Genomic DNA, 16,381 nt, shown 5'->3' with positions numbered 1-16,381 from the left:
TGCCGAGGTGACCATCTTAGCGTTTGTCAAGAGGGTTGAGAGTGGCCAACAAGATCACCTATGGCCACATCACCCCGAATGCACCTGATCTCATCTGATCTTGGATGCTAAGCAGAGTCGGGCCTGGTAAGTATCTGGATCGGAGACCGCCTGGGAATTCCAGGTGCCGTAGGCTTTTTTTTAAATGTTGTTGGTGTTGAAATGGATATTTTGATGATAGGCAACTCCTATCCTCATATTGATTAGTGGTTCCAAATTAATAACTACTGCAGTAGGGAACAGACACAAAAGATACGCTCAGCATCTTTCCAAATAACCGTTCTCCTTTATTATGACGCATGTGAAGGTTTTTATACACATGATTACGTAGGTATCACATTAATATTACAATTGTACGTTTATGGTAACAAGGGGCGTTACATAGGCAGGCTAATTCTAATCAAGACTCGAAAGAATGCAAAACATGTACTGAAAACATTGTTAGTGCCGTGTGCACAGTGAGGGCATCGTGCAATACATATAAAATAGAATACAATTATATACAGAACCTACAAATTTCCATTACAGTGTCGACGACCTGTTTTATTTTTCTGCTTTTTTGTCGAGGTGACCACCTTGGCATATGTCAAGAGGGCTGAGAGTGGCCAGCAAGTTTGCCCTGAATGTTCCCGATTTTGTCTGATCTCCGATGCTAAGCAGGGATGGGCCTGGTTAGCACCTGGATGGGAGTCCGCCTGGGAATACCAGGTGACGTAGGCTTTTTTTTAAATATGTTGTTGGCGTCGATGACCTGTTTTATTTTTCTGCTTGTTTGCCGAGGTGACCACCTTGGCATTTGTCAAGAGGGTTGAGAGTGGCCAGCAAGATCGCCTATGGCCACATCACATCACCCTGAATGCGCTCGATGTTGTCTGATCTCGGATGCAAAGCAGGGTTGGGCCTGGTTAGTACCTAGATGGGAGACCGCCTGGGAATACCAGGTGCTGTAGGCTTTTTTTTAATATGTTGTTGGCATCGATGACCTGTTTTATTTTTTTGCTTGTTTGCCGAGGTGAACATCTTGGCGTTTGTCAAGAAGGTTGAGAGCGGCCAGCAAGATTGCCTGTGGCCACATCACACTGAATGCGCCCAATCTCGTCTGATCTTGGATGCTAAGCAGGGTCGGGCTTGGTTAGTACCTGGATGGGAGACCGCCAGGGAATACCTGCACCTGTAGTCTTTTTTTTTAATATGTTGTTGGCGTCGACATCCTGTTTTATTTTTCAGAATGTACCCAATCTTCTCTGATCTTGGATGCTAAGCAGGGTCAGGTCTGGTTAGTACCTGGATGGGAGACTGCCTGGGAATACCAAATGCTGTAGGCTTCTTTTAATATATTGTTGGTGTCGACGATCTGTTTTATTTTTCTGCTTGTTTGCCGAGGTGACCATCTTAGCGTTTGTCAAGAGGGTTGAGAATGGCCACCAAGATCCCCTACAGCCACCTCACCCTGAATGCACCCGATACCATCTGATCTGGGATGCTAAGCAGTGTTGAGCCTGGTTAGTACCTGGATTGGAGACCGCCTGGGAATACCAGGTGCCATAGGCTTTTTTTATAATATGTTGTCGGTGTCGACGGCCTGTTTTATTTTTCTGCTTGCTTGCCGAGGTGACCATCTTGGCATTTGTCAAGAGGGTTGAGAGTGGGCAGCAGGATCAACTTTGACCACATCACTTTGAATACGCCCGATCTCATTTGGTCTTGAATGCTAAGCAGGGTCGTGCCTGGTTTGTACCTAGATGGGAGACCGCCTGGGAATACCAGGTGCCGTTGGCTTTTTTTAAATATGTTGCTGGCATCGACGACCTGTTTTATTTTTCAGCTTGTTTGCCGAGGTGACCATTGTGGCGTTTGTCAAGAGAGCTGAGAGTGGCCAGCAAAATCACCTATGGCCACATCACTCTGAATGCACCCAATCTTGTCTGATCTGGGATGCTAAGCAGGGTCAGGCCTGGTTAGTACCTGGAGAGAAACCGCCTGGGAATCCCAGGTGCCATAGGCTTTTTTTAATATCTTGTTGGTGACGACGACCTGTTTTGTTTTTTGGTTGTTTGCCGAGGTGACCATCTTGGCGTTTGTCAAGGGGGTTGAGAGCCGCCAGCAAGATTGCCTTCGACCAATTCACCCTGTATGCGCCTGATCTTGTATGCTAAGCAGGGTCGGCCCTGGTTAGTACCTGGATGGGAGACCGCCTAGGAATACCAGGTGACATTTTTTTGTTGTAAGTTGTTGGCATCAACGACCTGTTTTATTTTTCTGCTTGTTTGCCGAGGTGACCATCTTGGCATTTGTCAAGAGGGTTGAGAGTGGCCAGCAAGATCGCCTATGGCCATATCACCCTGAATGCGCCCAATCTCGTCTGATAGTGAATACTAAGCAGGCTCAGGCCTGGTTAGTACCTGGATGGGAAACCGCCTGGGAATACCAGGTGCCATAGGCTTCTTTTTAATATGTTGTTGGTGTCGACGACCTGTTTTATTTTTCTGCTTGTTTGCCGAGGTGACCATCTTGGTATTGGTCGAGAGGGTTGAGTGTGGCTGGTAAGATCACCTATGGCCACATTACCCTGAATGCGCTTGATCTTGTCTGCTCTCGGATGCTAAGCGGAGTCTGAGTGGTTAGTATGTAGCCTGTGGCCACATCACACTGAATGTGCCCAATCTCGTCTGATCTTGGATGCTAAGCAGGGTCGGGCCTGGTTAGTACCTGGATGGGAGACCGCCAGGGAATACCTGCAGCTGTAGTCTTTTTTTTTTAATATGTTGTTGGCGTCGACATCCTGTTTTATTTTTCAGAATGTACCCAATCCTCTCTGATCTTGGATGCTAAGCAGGGTCAGGTCTGGTTAGTACCTGGATGGGAGACTGCCTGGGAATACCAAATGCTGTAGGCTTCTTTAAATATGTTGTTGGCGTCGATGACCTGTTTTGTTTTTCTGCTAGTTTGCCGAGTCGACCATCTTGGCGTTTGTCAAGAGGGTTGAGAGTGGCCAGCAAGACTGCCTACAGCAACATCACCCTGAAAGAGCCTGATCTCGTCTGATCTCAGATGATAAGCAGGGACGGGCCTGGTTAGCACCTGGATGGGAGAATGCCTGGGAATACGAAGTGCCTTGTTTGTAGAGGTTACCATCATGGCATTTGTCAAGAGGGTTGAGAGTTGCCAGCAAGATTGCCTACGGCCACATCACCCTGAATGCGCTTGATCTCGGGTGCTAAGCAGGGTCCGGTCTGGTTAGTACCTGGATGGCAGACCGCCTGGGAATACCAAGTGCTGTAGTCCTTTTTTTAAATATGCTGTTGGAGTCAACGACCTGTTTTATTTTCTGCTTGTTTGCAGAGGTGACCATCATGGCATTTGTCAAGAGGGTTGAGAGTGGCCAGCAAGATTGCCTACGGCCACATCACCCTGAGTGCGCTTGATCTCGGATGCTAAGCAGGGTCTGGCCTGGTTAGGATCTGGATGGTAGACCGCCTGGGAATCCCAGGTGCTGTAGGCTTTTTTTAAATATGCTGTTGGCATCGACGACCTGTTTTATTTTTCTGCTTGTTTGCCGAGGTGACCATCTTGCCGTTTGTCAAGAGGGTTGGGAGTGGCCAGCAAGATCACCAATGACCACATCACCCTGAATGCGCCCATTCTTTTTTAATCTCGGATGCTAAGCAGGGTCGGGCCTGGTTAGTACCTGAATGGGAGACCGCCTGGGAATACCAAATGCTGTAGGCTTCTTTTTACTATGTTTTTGGCGTCGACGACCTGTTTTATTTTCTGCTTGTTTGCCGAGGTGACCATCTTGGCGTTTGTCAAGAGGGTTGAGAGTGACCAGCAAGATTGCCTACAGCCACATCGCCCTCAATGCGCCTGATCTCATATGATCTCGGATGATAAGCGGGGTCGGGCCTGGTTAGTACCTGGATGGGAGACCGTCTGTGAATACCAGGTGCCGTAGACTTTTATTTTTCTGCTTGTTTGCGAGGTGACCATCTTGGCGTTTCTCAGGAGGGTTGAGAGAGACCAATAAGATCGCTTACGGCCACATCACCCTGAATGCGCCTGATCTCATCTCATTTCGGATACTAAGCAGGGTCGGGCCTGGTTAGTACCTGGATGGGAGACCGCCTGGGAATACCAGGTGCCATAGGCTTTTTTTATAATATGTTGTTGGCGTCCACCACCTGTTTTATTTTTCTGCTTGCTTGCCGACGAGACCATCTTGGCGTTTGTCAAGAGGGTTGGGAGTGGGCAGCAAAACCACCTTTGACCACATCACTCTGAATGCGCCCGATCTCATTTGTTCTCGAATGCTAAGCAGGGTTGCGCCTGGTTAATACCTGGATGGGAGACCGCCTGGGAAGACCAGGTGCCATAGACACTGTTGTAATATGTTCTAGGCGTCGACAACCTGTTTTATTTTTTTGCTTGTTTGCCGAGGTGACCATCTTGGCATTTTTCAAGAAGGTTGAGAGTGGCCAGCAAGACGGCCTATGGACTCATCAACCTGAATGTGCCTGATCTCTTCTAATCTCAGATGCTAAGCAGGGTCGGGCATGCTTAGTACATGGATGGGAAACCTCCTGGGAATACCAGGTGCCGTAGGCTTTTTGTTATTTGTTGTTGGCGTCTACGACCTGTTTTATTTTTCTGCTTGTTTGCCGAGGTGACCATCATGGCATTTGTCAAGAGGGTTGCGAGTGGCCAGCAAGATTGCCTACGGCCACATCACCCTGGATGCGTTTGATCTCGGATGCTAAGCAGGGTCCAGCCTGGTTAGTACCTGGATGGGAGACCACCTGGGAATAACCGTAGGCTTTTTGTTATTTGTTGTTGGCGTCTACGACCTGTTTTATTTTTCTGCTTGCTTGACGAGGTGACCATCTTGGCGTTTTTCAGGAGGGTTGAGAGTGGCCAGAAAGATTGCCTTCGGCCACATCACTCTGCATGTGCCCGATCTCGTATGCTAAGCAGGGTCGGGCCTGGTTAGTACCTGGATGGAGACCGCCTAGGTATACCAGGTGATGTTTTTTTTTAATATGTTGTTGGCGTCGACGACCTGTTTTATTTTTCGGCTTGTTTGCCGAGGTGACCTTCTTGGCGTTTGTCAAGATGGTTGAGAGTGGCCACCAAGATCCCCAACGGCCACCTCACCCTGAATGTGCCCAATATCATCTGATCTGAGATGCTAAGCAGGGTTGGGCCTGGTTAGTACCTGGATTGGAGACCGCCTGGGAATACCAGGTGCCATAGGCTTTTTTTATAATATATTGTTGGCGTCCACCACTTGTTTTATTTTTCTGCTTGCTTGCCGACGAGACCATCTTGGCGTTTGTCAAGAGGGTTGAGAGTGGGCAGCAAGACCATCTTTGACCACATCACTCTGAATGCGCCCGATCTCATTTGTTCTTGAATGCTAAGCAGGGTTGGGCCTGGTTAATACCTGGATGAGAGACCGCCTGGGAAGACCAGGTGCCATAGACACTGTTGTAATATGTTCTAGGCGTCGACGACCTTTTTTATTTTTTTGCTTGTTTGCCGAGGTGACCATTTTGGCATTTTTCAAGAAGGTTGAGAGTGGCCAGCAAGTTGGCCTATGGACTCATCAACCTCAATGTGCCTGATCTCTTCTTATCTCAGATGCTAAGCAGGGTCGGGCATGCTTAGTACATGGATGGGAGACCACCTGGGAATACCAGGTGCCGTAGGCTTTTTGTTATTTGTTGTTGGCGTCGATGACCTGTTTTATTTTTCTGCTTGTTTGCCTAGGTGACAATCATGGCATTTGTCAAGAGGGTTGCGAGTGGCCAGCAAGATTGCCTATGGCCACATCACCCTGAATGCGTTTGATCTCGGATGCTAAGCAGGGTCTGGCTTGGTTAGTACTTGGATGGGAGACCACCTGGGAATACCAAGTGCCGTAGTCCTTTTTTTTTTAATATGTTGTTGGCGTCGACGACCTGTTTTATTTTTCTTCTTGTTTGCCGAGGTGACCATCTTGGCATTTGTCAAGAGGATTAAGAGTGGGTGCGAAAATCTCCTACAGCTACATCACCATGAATGCTCCCAATCTCATCTTATCTAGGATGCTAAGCAGGGTCGGGCTTGGTTAGTATCTGCATGGGAGACCAACTGGGAATACCAGGTGCTGTAGGCTTTTTTTATAATATATTGTTGGCGTCCACCACCTGTTTTATTTTTCTGCTTGCTTGCCGACGAGACCATCTTAGCGTTTGTCAAGAGGGTTGAGAGTGGGCAGCAAGACCACCTTTGACCACATCACTCTGAATGCGCCCGATCTAATTTGTTCTCGAATGCTAAGCAGGGTTGGGCCTGGTTAGTACCTGAATGGGAGACCGCCTGGGAAGACTAGGTGCCATAGGCACTGTTTTAATATGTTCTAGGCTTCGACGACCTGTTTTATTTTTTTGCTTGTTTGCCAAGGTGACCATCTTGGCGTTTGTCAAGAAGGTTGAGAGTGGCCAGCAAGATGGCCTATGGACTCATCAACCTGAATGCGCCTGATCTCTTCTAATCTCAGATGCTAAGTAGGGTCGGGCATGCTTAGTACATGGATGGGAGACCTCCTGGGAATACCAGGTGCCGTAGGCTTTTTGTTATTCGTTGTTGGCGTCGACGACCTGTTTTATTTTTCTGCTTGTCTGCCGAGGTGACCATCTTGGCGTTTATCAAGAGGGTTGAAAGTGGGCAGCAAGATTGCTTGCAGCCACATCACCCTGAATGCACCCGATCTAGTCTGATCTCTGATGCCAAACAGGGTTGTGCCTGTTAGTACCTGGATGGGATTCAGCCTGGGAAAACCAGATGCCGTAGGCATTTTTTTAATATGTTGTTGGCATCGACGACCGGTTTGATTTTTCTGCGTGTTTGCCGAGGTGACCATCTTAGCATTTGTCAAGAGGGTTGAGAGTGGCCAGCAAGACTGCCTACGGCCACATCACCCTGAATGCGCCCGATCTCATCTGATCTTGGATGCAAAGCAGGGTCAGGTCTGGTTAGTACCTGGATGCGCCCGATCTCGTTTGATCTCGGATGCTAAGCAGGGTCGGGCCTGGTTAGTACCTGGGTGGGAGACAGCCTGGGAATACCAGGTGCCGTAGGCTTTTTTTTATATGTTGTTGATGTCGACGACCTGTTTTTTTTATGCTTGTTTGCCGAGGTGACCATCTTGGCATTTGTCAAGAGGGTTGAGAGTAGCCAGCAAGATCGCCTATGGCCAAATCACCCTGAATGCACCTGACCTTTTCTGATATCGGATGCTGAGCAGGGTCGAGCCTGGTTAGTTCCTGGATGGAATTCCGCCTGGGAATACCAGGTGCTGTAGGCATTTTTTTAATATGTTGTTGGTGTCGATTACCTGCTTTATTTTTTTGCTTGTTTGCCGAGGTGACCATCTTGGCGTTTGTCAAGAGGGTTGAGAGTGGCCAGCCAAGATGGCCTATGGCCTCATCAACCTGAATGCACCTGATCTCTTCTAATCTCAGATGCTAAGCAGGGTCGGGCATGCTTAGTACATGTATGGGAGACCTCCTGGGAATACCAGGTGCCGTAGGCTTGTTGTTATTTGTTGTTGGCGTCAATGACCTGTTTTATTTTTCTGCTTGTTTGCCGAGGTGACCATCTTGGCGTTTTTAAGGAGGGTTGAAAGTGGTCAGCAAGATTGCCTTCGGCCACATCACTCTGCATGTGACTGATCTCGTATGCTAAGCAGGGTCGGGGCTGGTTAGTACCTGGATGGGAGACCGCCTAGGTATACCAGGTGACGTTTTTTTTAAATATGTAGTTGGTGTCGACAACCTGTTTTATTTCTCTGCTTTTTTGCCAAGGTGACCATCTTGGCGTTTGTCAAGAGGGTTGAGAATGGGCACCAAGATCCCCTACAGCCACCTCACCCTGAATGCCGAGGTGACCATCTTGGCGTTTTTAAAGAGGAAGTAAACCCTTCCAAACAACTTGGACCTATAGGTAAGCCTAGATTAAGGCTTACCTGTAGGTCCAAGCAATATCTCCTAAACCTATATGGTTTAGGAGATATTTGCCCGAAAATGGGCACCGCTGTCTACGGCGCATGCGCCGTAGACAGCGGCGCGCATGCGCACTAAATGCGGCAAATCCAAGAATGGATTTGCCAAATTTGTCGACTCCCGTGCGCATGCGCGGGAGTGACGTCATCGCGGCTTCGCCGTATGACAGTGGCGGAGCTGCGAGGCGCGACTCCCGTGCGCATGCGCGGGAGTGACGTCATCGCGGTTGCGCTGCTGTGATTCGTCGGAGCTGCGAGACGCCACAAGCAACATGGATGCGGCGGACTACAGGGATCAGCGGCGACTTCGCTGGCTCCTGTGTCAGGTAAGTGACACATAATGAGCTACTATGCGATGCATAGTAGTCCATTATGCTTTACCTTTGCAGGGAAAAAAAGAGGAAGTAAACCCATCAGGGTTTACTTCCTCTTTAAGGAGGGTTGAAAGTGGTCAGCAAGATTGCCTTCGGCCACATCACTCTGCATGTGACTGATCTCGTATGCTAAGCATGGTCGGGGCTGGTTAGTACCTGGATGGGAGACCGCCTAGGTATACCAGGTGACGTTTTTTTTTTAATATGTAGTTGGCGTCGACAACCTGTTTTATTTTTCTGCTTGTTTGCCGAGGTGACCATCTTGGCGTTTTTAAGGAGGGTTGAAAGTGGTCAGCAAGATTGCCTTCGGCCACATCACTCTGCATGTGACTGATCTCGTATGCTAAGCAGGGTTGGGCCTGGTTAGTACCTGGATTGGAGACCGCCTCTGAATACCAGGTGCCATAGGCTTTTTTTATAATATGTTGTTGGTGTCGACGACCTGTTTTATTTTTCTGCTTGCTTGCCGAGGTGACCATGTTGGCATTTGTCAAGAGGGTTGAGAGTGGGCAGCAAGATCCCCTTTGACCACATCACTTTGAATGCGCCCGATCTCATTTGGTCTTGAATGCTAAGCAGGGTCGGGCCTGGTTTGTACCTAGATGGGAGATCGCCTGGGAATACCAGGTGCCGTTGGCTTTTTTTAAATATGTTGCTGGCATCAACGACCTGTTTTATTTTTCTGCTTGTTTGCTGAGGTGACCATCGTGGCATTTGTCAAGAGAGTTCAGATTGGCCAGCAAAATCACCTATGGCCACATCATTCTGAATGCACCCAATCTTGTCTGATCTGGGATGCTAAGCAGGGTCAGGCCTGGTTAGTACCTGGAGGGAAACCGCCTGGGAATCCCAGGCGCCATAGGGTTTTTTTGATATGTTGTTGGCGGCGACGACCTGTTTTGTTTTCTGCTTGTTTGCCGAGGTGACCATCTTGGCGTTTGTCAAGAGGGTTGAGAACAGCCAGCAAGATTGCCTTCAACCAAATCACCCTGTATGCGCCTGATCTTGGATGCTAAGCAGGGTCAGGCCTGGTTAGTACCTGGATGGGAGACCGCCTAGGAATACCAGGTGACATTTTTTTTTAGTAAGTTGTTGGCATCAACGACCTGTTTTATTTTTCTGCTTGTTTGCCGAGGTGACTATCTTGGCATTTGTCAAGAGGGTTGAGAGTGGCCAGCAAGATCGCCTATGGCCATATCACCCTGAATGCGCCCAATCTCTTCTGATAGTGGATGCTAAGCAGGCTCAGGCCTGGTTAGTACCTGGATGGGAAACCGCCTGGGAATACCAGGTGCCATAGGCTTCTTTTTAATATGTTGTTGGCGTCGACGACCTGTTTTATTTTTCTGCTTGTTTGCCGAGGTGACCATCTTGGTATTTGTCAAGAGGGTTGAGTGTGGCAGGTAAGATCGCATTTTGCCACATTACCCTGAATGCGCTTGATCTTGTTTGCTCTCGGATACTAAGCGGGGTGTGAGTGGTTAGTACCTGAATGGGAGACTGCCTGTGAGTACCAGGTGCCGAAGGCATTTTTTTAATATGTTGTTGGCGTCGACGACCTGTTTTATTTTTCAGCTTGTTTGCCAAGGTGACCATCTTGGCGTTTGTCAAGAGGGTAGAGAGTGGCCAGCAAGATCGCCTACGGCCACATCACCTTGAATGTGCCCAATCTCGTCTGATCTCTGATCCTAAGCAGAGTGGGGCCTGGTTAGTGTCTGGATGGGATTCCGCCTGGGAAAACCAGGTGCCGTAGGCATTTTTCTAATATGTTGTTGGCGTCGACGACCTGTTTGATTTTTCTGCGTGTTTGCCAAGGTGACCATCTTGGCATTTGTCAAGAGGGTTGAGAGTGGCCAGCAAGACGGCCTATGGACTCATCAACCTGAATGCGCCTGATCTCTTCTAATCTCAGATGCTAAGCAGGGTCGGGCATGCTTAGTACATGGTTGGGAGACCTCCTGGGAATTCCAGGTGCCGTAGGCTTTTTTTTAAAAATGTTGTTGGTGTCGACGACCTGTTTTATTTTTCTGCTTTTTTGCCGAGGTGACCACCTTGGCATATGTCAAGAGGGTTGAGAGTGGCCAGCAAGATCGCCTATGGCCACATCACATCACCCTGAATGCACTCGATGTTGTCTGATCTCGGATGCTAAGCAGGGTCGGGCCTGGTTAGTACCTAGATGGGAGACCGCCTGGGAATACCAGGTGCCGTAGGCTTTTTTTAAATATGTTGTTGGCATCGACGACTTGTTTTATTTTTTGCTTGTTTGCCGAGGTGAACTTCTTGGCGTTTGTCAAGAGGGTTGAGATTGGCCAGCAAGATCGCCTACGGCCACATCACCCTGAATGCGCAAGATCTTGTCTGATCTCGGATGCTAAGCAGGGCCGGGCCTGGTTAGTACCTGGATGGGAGACCTCCTGGGAATAGCAGGTGCCAGAGGCTTTCTTTTAATATGTTGTTGGCATTGACGACCTGTTTTATTTTTCTGCTTGTTTGCCGAGGTGACCATCTTGGCGTTTGCCAAGAGGGTTGAGGGTGGCCAGCAAGAACGCCTATGGCAACATCACCCTGAATGCACCGGATCTCATCTGATCTTGGATGCTAAGCAGGGTTGGGCCTGGTTAGTACCTGGATGGGAGACCGCCTAAGAATATCAGGTGACTTTTTTTTAATAAGTTGTTGGCGTCGATGACCTGTTTTATTTTTCTGCTTGTTTGCCGAGGTGACCATCTTGGCATTTGTCAAGAGGGTTGAGAGTGGCCAGCAAGATTGCCTATGGCCATATCACCCTGAATACTTTCATACTTTGTATTCCCAACCTGTTTTCTGTATAATCTAGCCTACCTTCTGTATACCTTTAGCCTCTCTGTATAAACTAGCCTTCCTTTTATATACACTGCCATTTATGAGGTAAACAAAGAGTCTAGTGTACATAAACGACAGGCTAGAGTATAAAGAGAGGATAGGGTATACAGAAGAAAGCCTAGTGTATACAGAACACAGGCTAGTACCCTGAGCCTGGGTGAGAGAGGATGAGGAGCATTAGGAGGGCTTGGTCTTCCACATCCGACCAAGTGTTCGGCATGATGTGGCTCAACATGTCCAGCTGCCGAAAATAAGGACAAGCGTGGGAGGCACACAACACCCACTGTAACAGTGCTAGGTTCCTCTATTACAGAAACAGAACACCAGCAATAAGGGGTATCTTCAGGTTTATACTGTGCAGGAGGCACACAACACCCACTCTAACTTCTGCACTGCAGATGCCTGTATTGAAGAAATTGAACACCAGTAATAAAGGGTAGCTTCAGGTGTGTACTGTGCTGGAGGCACATAACACCCACTGTAACAGTGCTAGGTTCCCAAGCAGTAAAGACACTGTCCCTGCCTATCATCCTCTTTCCCTGACCGCCGCAACACACTATACAAGGCCGCCGCGCTAGCGGCCTTATATAGTGTGGGGTGTGTACTAAACTTCCCTGAGATATAATTGGCCACAGGAATACTGCCTGTGGTCAATTGTGGCTCTCCTCTCAGAGGATGTCACATCTGTTCTTATTATATAGAACTTATTATGCTCCTCGTACACTTTTTCAATTTGGCCGAACGGCCGGACGCAAGTTGCCCCCGGTGCGGGAACATGGTGGGAGACATGATGCACATGTTTTGGAGATGCCCGAAGTTGATCCGCTACTGGACGGAGGTCACAGGAACCATTGATCGGGTGTTTGGAACCTCCACCAGGATGGAGGCGAAGTATTGTCTCCTGGGATTAGTTGAAGGAGTTGGAAACCCGGGAAGCAGCCAGATGGCAGTTCTGAGATGCCTATTTCAGGCAAGGAAACTGATTGCCCAACCCTGCTTAGCCTCCAATGTTGGCAATGACTTGTTTTTTTTCGTTTGTTTCCCAAGATGACCATATTGGCATTTGTCAAGATGGTTGAGAGTGCCCGAAGAGATCGCCTATGGCCCCATCACCTTGAAAGTGCCCGATCTTGTCTGATCTCGGAGGCTAAGCATTGTCGGGCCTGATTAGTAACTGGATGGAAAACCGACTGGCAATACCAGGTGCCGTATGCTTATTTCTTGATCATACATCACGGGACACAGGAGCTTCATTACATAGTGGGTTATATAGGCACCTCTGATGATTGGACATTGGTTAACCCCCAATTAAGGAGAATTCCTCTCCTATATAACCCCTCCCATATGGGAGGCACCTCAGTTTTCTCGCCAGTGTCTATGGTGGTTGGTCACGTAAAACATGTGCTATGAAGAAAGCTCTGTGCAGGTCCCTGCGGGGGCCTAAGGGCTACAACAAACCGGATCCATATCTCGGGCCGATATTTTGACTCCCAAGATGATATGGTACCCGAGCCTCGTCATCCGAAGAAATGAGGTTTTGCCTGTAAGTCCTCTCCTATTGGAAGACTGGGCTCTGGGAAAACCAGACTTGGTGTACTATTTACATAGTGGCACGAAAATTTCTGGCAGAGTCTTTTACAAGGTCCAGGTAGGAGGTTCTTCTGAGAAGGAACCCCAAAAAAACCCTGAAGGTTTCCACAACTCTGCCCGCTGTGATGGGTGAAGGCTGGAATCTGTCTGTTTTCAGCAATTCCTGCGGCGAGGACAGGTAAGGGAAGTTAATCCTATATAAATTATATTATGGATTTATTCATTAAGTAGTTGTATGTCTTACCTGGTTTCCACCACTAGAGGGAGTAAGAGCAGCCTGATTCATACTTACATGCCTTTCAGATACACACACTCAGTGAAGCCTGGTTCTCCCAGATGATTCACGTCTCCACTGCAATCTCTGCCACAATGAAGGTAATACAGGGGTCCAACGTAGTCTGGGGGTTCCCACGCAGCTCCGATGGCAATTCCCTTCCCCCCTGGATAGCGACGGTCCTCGTGCACGCGCGCTGAGCGTGCTCCCATGCTAATGGAGGAGGGGGGAGTGTGGTTGCGAGCCGTGCACGTCGGTGTGCACGGTGCTGTACTGCACAGGCACCAGGCGGCAGTTTTAAAAAGCCCAGAGCGTCAGGGGGCTGTAAGTGGAGACACAGGAGCTGTGGGCAGTAAGCATCCCAAGGGATTGGATCCAGGCAAACCTAAGACACCTACTCAGCATCAGGTTGTGCAGTTTAAGCATATATATTTATTGTGAGACTTTAAGCACAACAGTGATTGCACTTTGTACTAGTACCTCTGCTTTGTAGCTTAGGACTATGTCTCCTCGTAAGAGGGTCTCAGGGGGAGGTAACAAGGGCACTGGTAAGTCACCGCCTAGTTCTAGGGGTTCTAAAAATGCCTGTAGGTTACCATGCCCCCCGCAAGACTGGAGCCAGCCTCACAAGATGAGTCAGTGCCCCTGTCAGGTTTTGCAGCCTCTCCTAATTTTTCAGCCCCGATATACGTCACTGGCGACTCCCTTAGGGCTACATTGGAGGTTTTTTTTAAGGGAGAATCATGAATTTTAATTCAGCTTCCCTGAAAGACAGCAGGAAAAGGGGTAGATCCCCTTCCTCTGCTGAGATTCCTCTTTCAGATGATACTTCTGACAATGAGGAGAGATCCCTATCTTGGGACAGGGATCTTGAGCAGTCGGATGAATCAGAGGAAGAGGAGAGAGTCTCCTCCTCCCAGGCGCTCAGAAAACAGGTGCAGTATTATACTCAATTGGTGCGTACCACATTCAGAATGCCTGCTGCTGAGATCGCTATGTCCTCTGTTTCTTCCCTGGGAGTCAGGAAAATCCCACAGACTGCCTTTTCCTTTCCAATTCAATCCTTAATGGATAAATTGTTGTATGAGGATTGGGGACATCCCGATAAACTGTTTGCTCCTCCTAAAAGGTTTTCTATGCTTTATCCTCTGGAGGAAAGTTTCACCAAGAAATGGGGGGTCCCATCTGTCGATACGGCTGTTTCTTGCGTGAATAGAAACCTGACCTGTCCTTTGGATAATGCTCAGGTATTTAAAGATCCAATTGATAAGAAGCTGGAAACATTATTAAAAGCCTCCTTTTCCATGACTGGCGCTGTAGTGCAACCTACAGTCGCAGCTGTGGGGTTGTGTCAGTTCCTCAAGGAACAGGTTAAGCAGATGCTTGGCCTCCTTCCCAGTGAGGAAGTGGAGAATTATGCAGAAATACCTCAAATTCTGTGTTTCATGATTGATGCGGTTCAGGATTCTGTCCAACAAGCATCTCGTTTGTCTCTCCTGTTGGTACACATGCGAAGGCCCCTATGGCTAAAGAATTGGGCAGCTGAGCTATCATGCAAGAAGCTTTTGATTGGGTTCCCGTTTAAAGGGGAACGTTTGTTTGGAGAAGAATTAGACAAATTCGTCCAAAAAATGTCAGGGGGTAAATCTACTCTCCTTCCAGTCAAAAGGAGCAAACGTCCATCATTTAGGCGTTCTCTCTCTCCCGGAGCATCAAGCTCTAAGCAGTGGCGACAGCCTTCTCAACCCCCCTCTACAGGAAAGGCTCAAGGCCAGGCCCAGGGGCAGAATAAATCCTGGGGGCGAAAGCCTGCCAAGCAGAGCCCAAAAGCTTCCTTGTGTAGGGGCGCCCCCGCTCGGCCGAGTGGGAGGAAGGTTCCTGCAGTTTGCGGAAGCCTGGCGGGAAGAGATCCGGGACAAGTGGGTGGTCTCTTCAGTATCTCTGGGCTACAAGCTGGAATTTCAGGAGATTCCACCTTCTCGCTTTCTAAGGTCAAGGATCCCCAGGGACCCAGTAAAGCAAAGACCGCTATTTCTGGCCTTAGATCACTTACTATCCCAGGGGGTGATAGTAGAAGTGGACCCAAAAGAACAGGGTTGAGGGTTTTACTCGAATCTCTTCACCGTTCCAAAGCCAAATGGAAGTGTCAGACCTATCCTGGATCTGAAGGATCTGAACCGGTTTTAACGCATCCGGTCCTTCCGAATGCAGTCAATTCGCACTGTGGTCTTCTCCCTGCAAGGGGGAGAGTTTATGGCATCAATAGACATCAAGGATGCATATCTCCATGTGCCAATTTTTCCCGCACACCAAAAGTATCTAAGGTTCGCGGTAGAGCGGCGCCATTTTAAATTTGAGGCCTTGCCATTCGGGCTCGCTACAGCCCCTCGAGTCTTCACAAAGATTCTGGACCCTCTCTTGGCAAACCTAAGAGCTCAGGGTATAGCCGTCATGGCTTATCTAGACGATTTGCTTCTCATAGAGAAAACAGTAGCGCTCCTGAACCACAGTGTTACCAGAACGCTAGAACACCTGGAACGCCTAGGTTGGATTATAAACCTAGAAAAGTCGTCCCTATAGCCTGCTACTAGGTTGGAATACCTGGGTATGGTTATCGATACCGCTCAGGGCAAGGTGTTTCTACCAAGGCCAAAAGCCTTGGCCATTGGGGATCTGGTGCGCCTAATTCTGGGCAGAAGATCTTCCCCCATTCGGTTGTGCATGAGACTGTTAGGGAAAATGGTCGCCTCCTTCGAGGCCGTTCCATTCGCCCAGTTGCACTCAAGGCCTCTGCAAAGATGCATCCTTGCGGCTTGGAACAGGAAGCCTCAGTCCTTGGATCTTCCTATGCGTCTATCCCCAGGGACACGCAAGAGTCTCGTTTGGTGGTTACAAACCGAGAATTTGCTGAAAGGCAAAACTTTTCTTCCTCTTCCATGGAAGATTATTACGACAGATGCCAGCCTGACAGGCTGGGGAGCAGTGTTGGAGGAGACGTGCTCGCAGGGGAAATGGTCTGCGATCGAGAAGCTATTGCCCATAAATGTCTTGGAGATCCGGGCAGTTTATATGGCTCTCATAAACTGGTCTTTCAGACTACGGGGTCTCCCTGTTCAGGTTCAGTCCGACAATGCCACAGCAGTGGCCTATATCAATCACCAGGGCGGTACCATGAGTTTGGTTGCGCAAAAAGAGGTGAAT

The 16,381-nt window shown here is 48.7% G+C and overlaps 26 pseudogenes; all 26 read left to right on the top strand.

The window, feature by feature from the left end:
• The first annotated feature begins 56 nt into the window (after positions 1-56).
• On the top strand, positions 57-175 carry LOC143942990 (5S ribosomal RNA; annotated as a pseudogene).
• Positions 176-868: 693 nt separating this feature from the next.
• LOC143944765 (5S ribosomal RNA) lies at positions 869-992 on the top strand (annotated as a pseudogene).
• Positions 993-1,100: 108 nt separating this feature from the next.
• Positions 1,101-1,219, top strand: LOC143947768 (5S ribosomal RNA; annotated as a pseudogene).
• Positions 1,220-1,471: 252 nt separating this feature from the next.
• LOC143950189 (5S ribosomal RNA) lies at positions 1,472-1,590 on the top strand (annotated as a pseudogene).
• Positions 1,591-1,926: 336 nt separating this feature from the next.
• LOC143949791 (5S ribosomal RNA) lies at positions 1,927-2,044 on the top strand (annotated as a pseudogene).
• A 319-nt stretch (positions 2,045-2,363) lies between these two features.
• Positions 2,364-2,482, top strand: LOC143946066 (5S ribosomal RNA; annotated as a pseudogene).
• A 188-nt stretch (positions 2,483-2,670) lies between these two features.
• On the top strand, positions 2,671-2,789 carry LOC143943237 (5S ribosomal RNA; annotated as a pseudogene).
• Positions 2,790-3,875: 1,086 nt separating this feature from the next.
• Positions 3,876-3,994, top strand: LOC143956665 (5S ribosomal RNA; annotated as a pseudogene).
• Positions 3,995-4,067: 73 nt separating this feature from the next.
• Positions 4,068-4,186, top strand: LOC143956280 (5S ribosomal RNA; annotated as a pseudogene).
• Positions 4,187-4,295: 109 nt separating this feature from the next.
• Positions 4,296-4,414, top strand: LOC143945370 (5S ribosomal RNA; annotated as a pseudogene).
• Positions 4,415-5,398: 984 nt separating this feature from the next.
• LOC143949569 (5S ribosomal RNA) lies at positions 5,399-5,517 on the top strand (annotated as a pseudogene).
• A 334-nt stretch (positions 5,518-5,851) lies between these two features.
• On the top strand, positions 5,852-5,960 carry LOC143950620 (5S ribosomal RNA; annotated as a pseudogene).
• Positions 5,961-6,071: 111 nt separating this feature from the next.
• Positions 6,072-6,190, top strand: LOC143950366 (5S ribosomal RNA; annotated as a pseudogene).
• Positions 6,191-6,299: 109 nt separating this feature from the next.
• Positions 6,300-6,418, top strand: LOC143945183 (5S ribosomal RNA; annotated as a pseudogene).
• A 108-nt stretch (positions 6,419-6,526) lies between these two features.
• LOC143952998 (5S ribosomal RNA) lies at positions 6,527-6,645 on the top strand (annotated as a pseudogene).
• A 617-nt stretch (positions 6,646-7,262) lies between these two features.
• Positions 7,263-7,381, top strand: LOC143951571 (5S ribosomal RNA; annotated as a pseudogene).
• Positions 7,382-7,490: 109 nt separating this feature from the next.
• Positions 7,491-7,609, top strand: LOC143945084 (5S ribosomal RNA; annotated as a pseudogene).
• Positions 7,610-8,971: 1,362 nt separating this feature from the next.
• On the top strand, positions 8,972-9,090 carry LOC143952887 (5S ribosomal RNA; annotated as a pseudogene).
• Positions 9,091-9,198: 108 nt separating this feature from the next.
• Positions 9,199-9,316, top strand: LOC143949912 (5S ribosomal RNA; annotated as a pseudogene).
• Positions 9,317-9,635: 319 nt separating this feature from the next.
• LOC143956782 (5S ribosomal RNA) lies at positions 9,636-9,754 on the top strand (annotated as a pseudogene).
• A 334-nt stretch (positions 9,755-10,088) lies between these two features.
• Positions 10,089-10,207, top strand: LOC143953814 (5S ribosomal RNA; annotated as a pseudogene).
• A 108-nt stretch (positions 10,208-10,315) lies between these two features.
• On the top strand, positions 10,316-10,434 carry LOC143952267 (5S ribosomal RNA; annotated as a pseudogene).
• A 109-nt stretch (positions 10,435-10,543) lies between these two features.
• On the top strand, positions 10,544-10,667 carry LOC143956982 (5S ribosomal RNA; annotated as a pseudogene).
• Positions 10,668-10,774: 107 nt separating this feature from the next.
• Positions 10,775-10,893, top strand: LOC143942673 (5S ribosomal RNA; annotated as a pseudogene).
• A 108-nt stretch (positions 10,894-11,001) lies between these two features.
• On the top strand, positions 11,002-11,121 carry LOC143951924 (5S ribosomal RNA; annotated as a pseudogene).
• Positions 11,122-12,412: 1,291 nt separating this feature from the next.
• LOC143952732 (5S ribosomal RNA) lies at positions 12,413-12,531 on the top strand (annotated as a pseudogene).
• The last annotated feature ends 3,850 nt before the right edge of the window (positions 12,532-16,381 follow it).

The sequence above is a fragment of the Lithobates pipiens genome, unplaced genomic scaffold (assembly GCF_037356315.1).
Source record: "Lithobates pipiens isolate NorthernLeopardFrog02 unplaced genomic scaffold, aLitPip1_a1.2 Scaffold_10, whole genome shotgun sequence".
NCBI lineage: Eukaryota > Metazoa > Chordata > Amphibia > Anura > Ranidae > Lithobates > Lithobates pipiens.
This window is presented reverse-complemented; position numbering and strand designations above follow the sequence as displayed.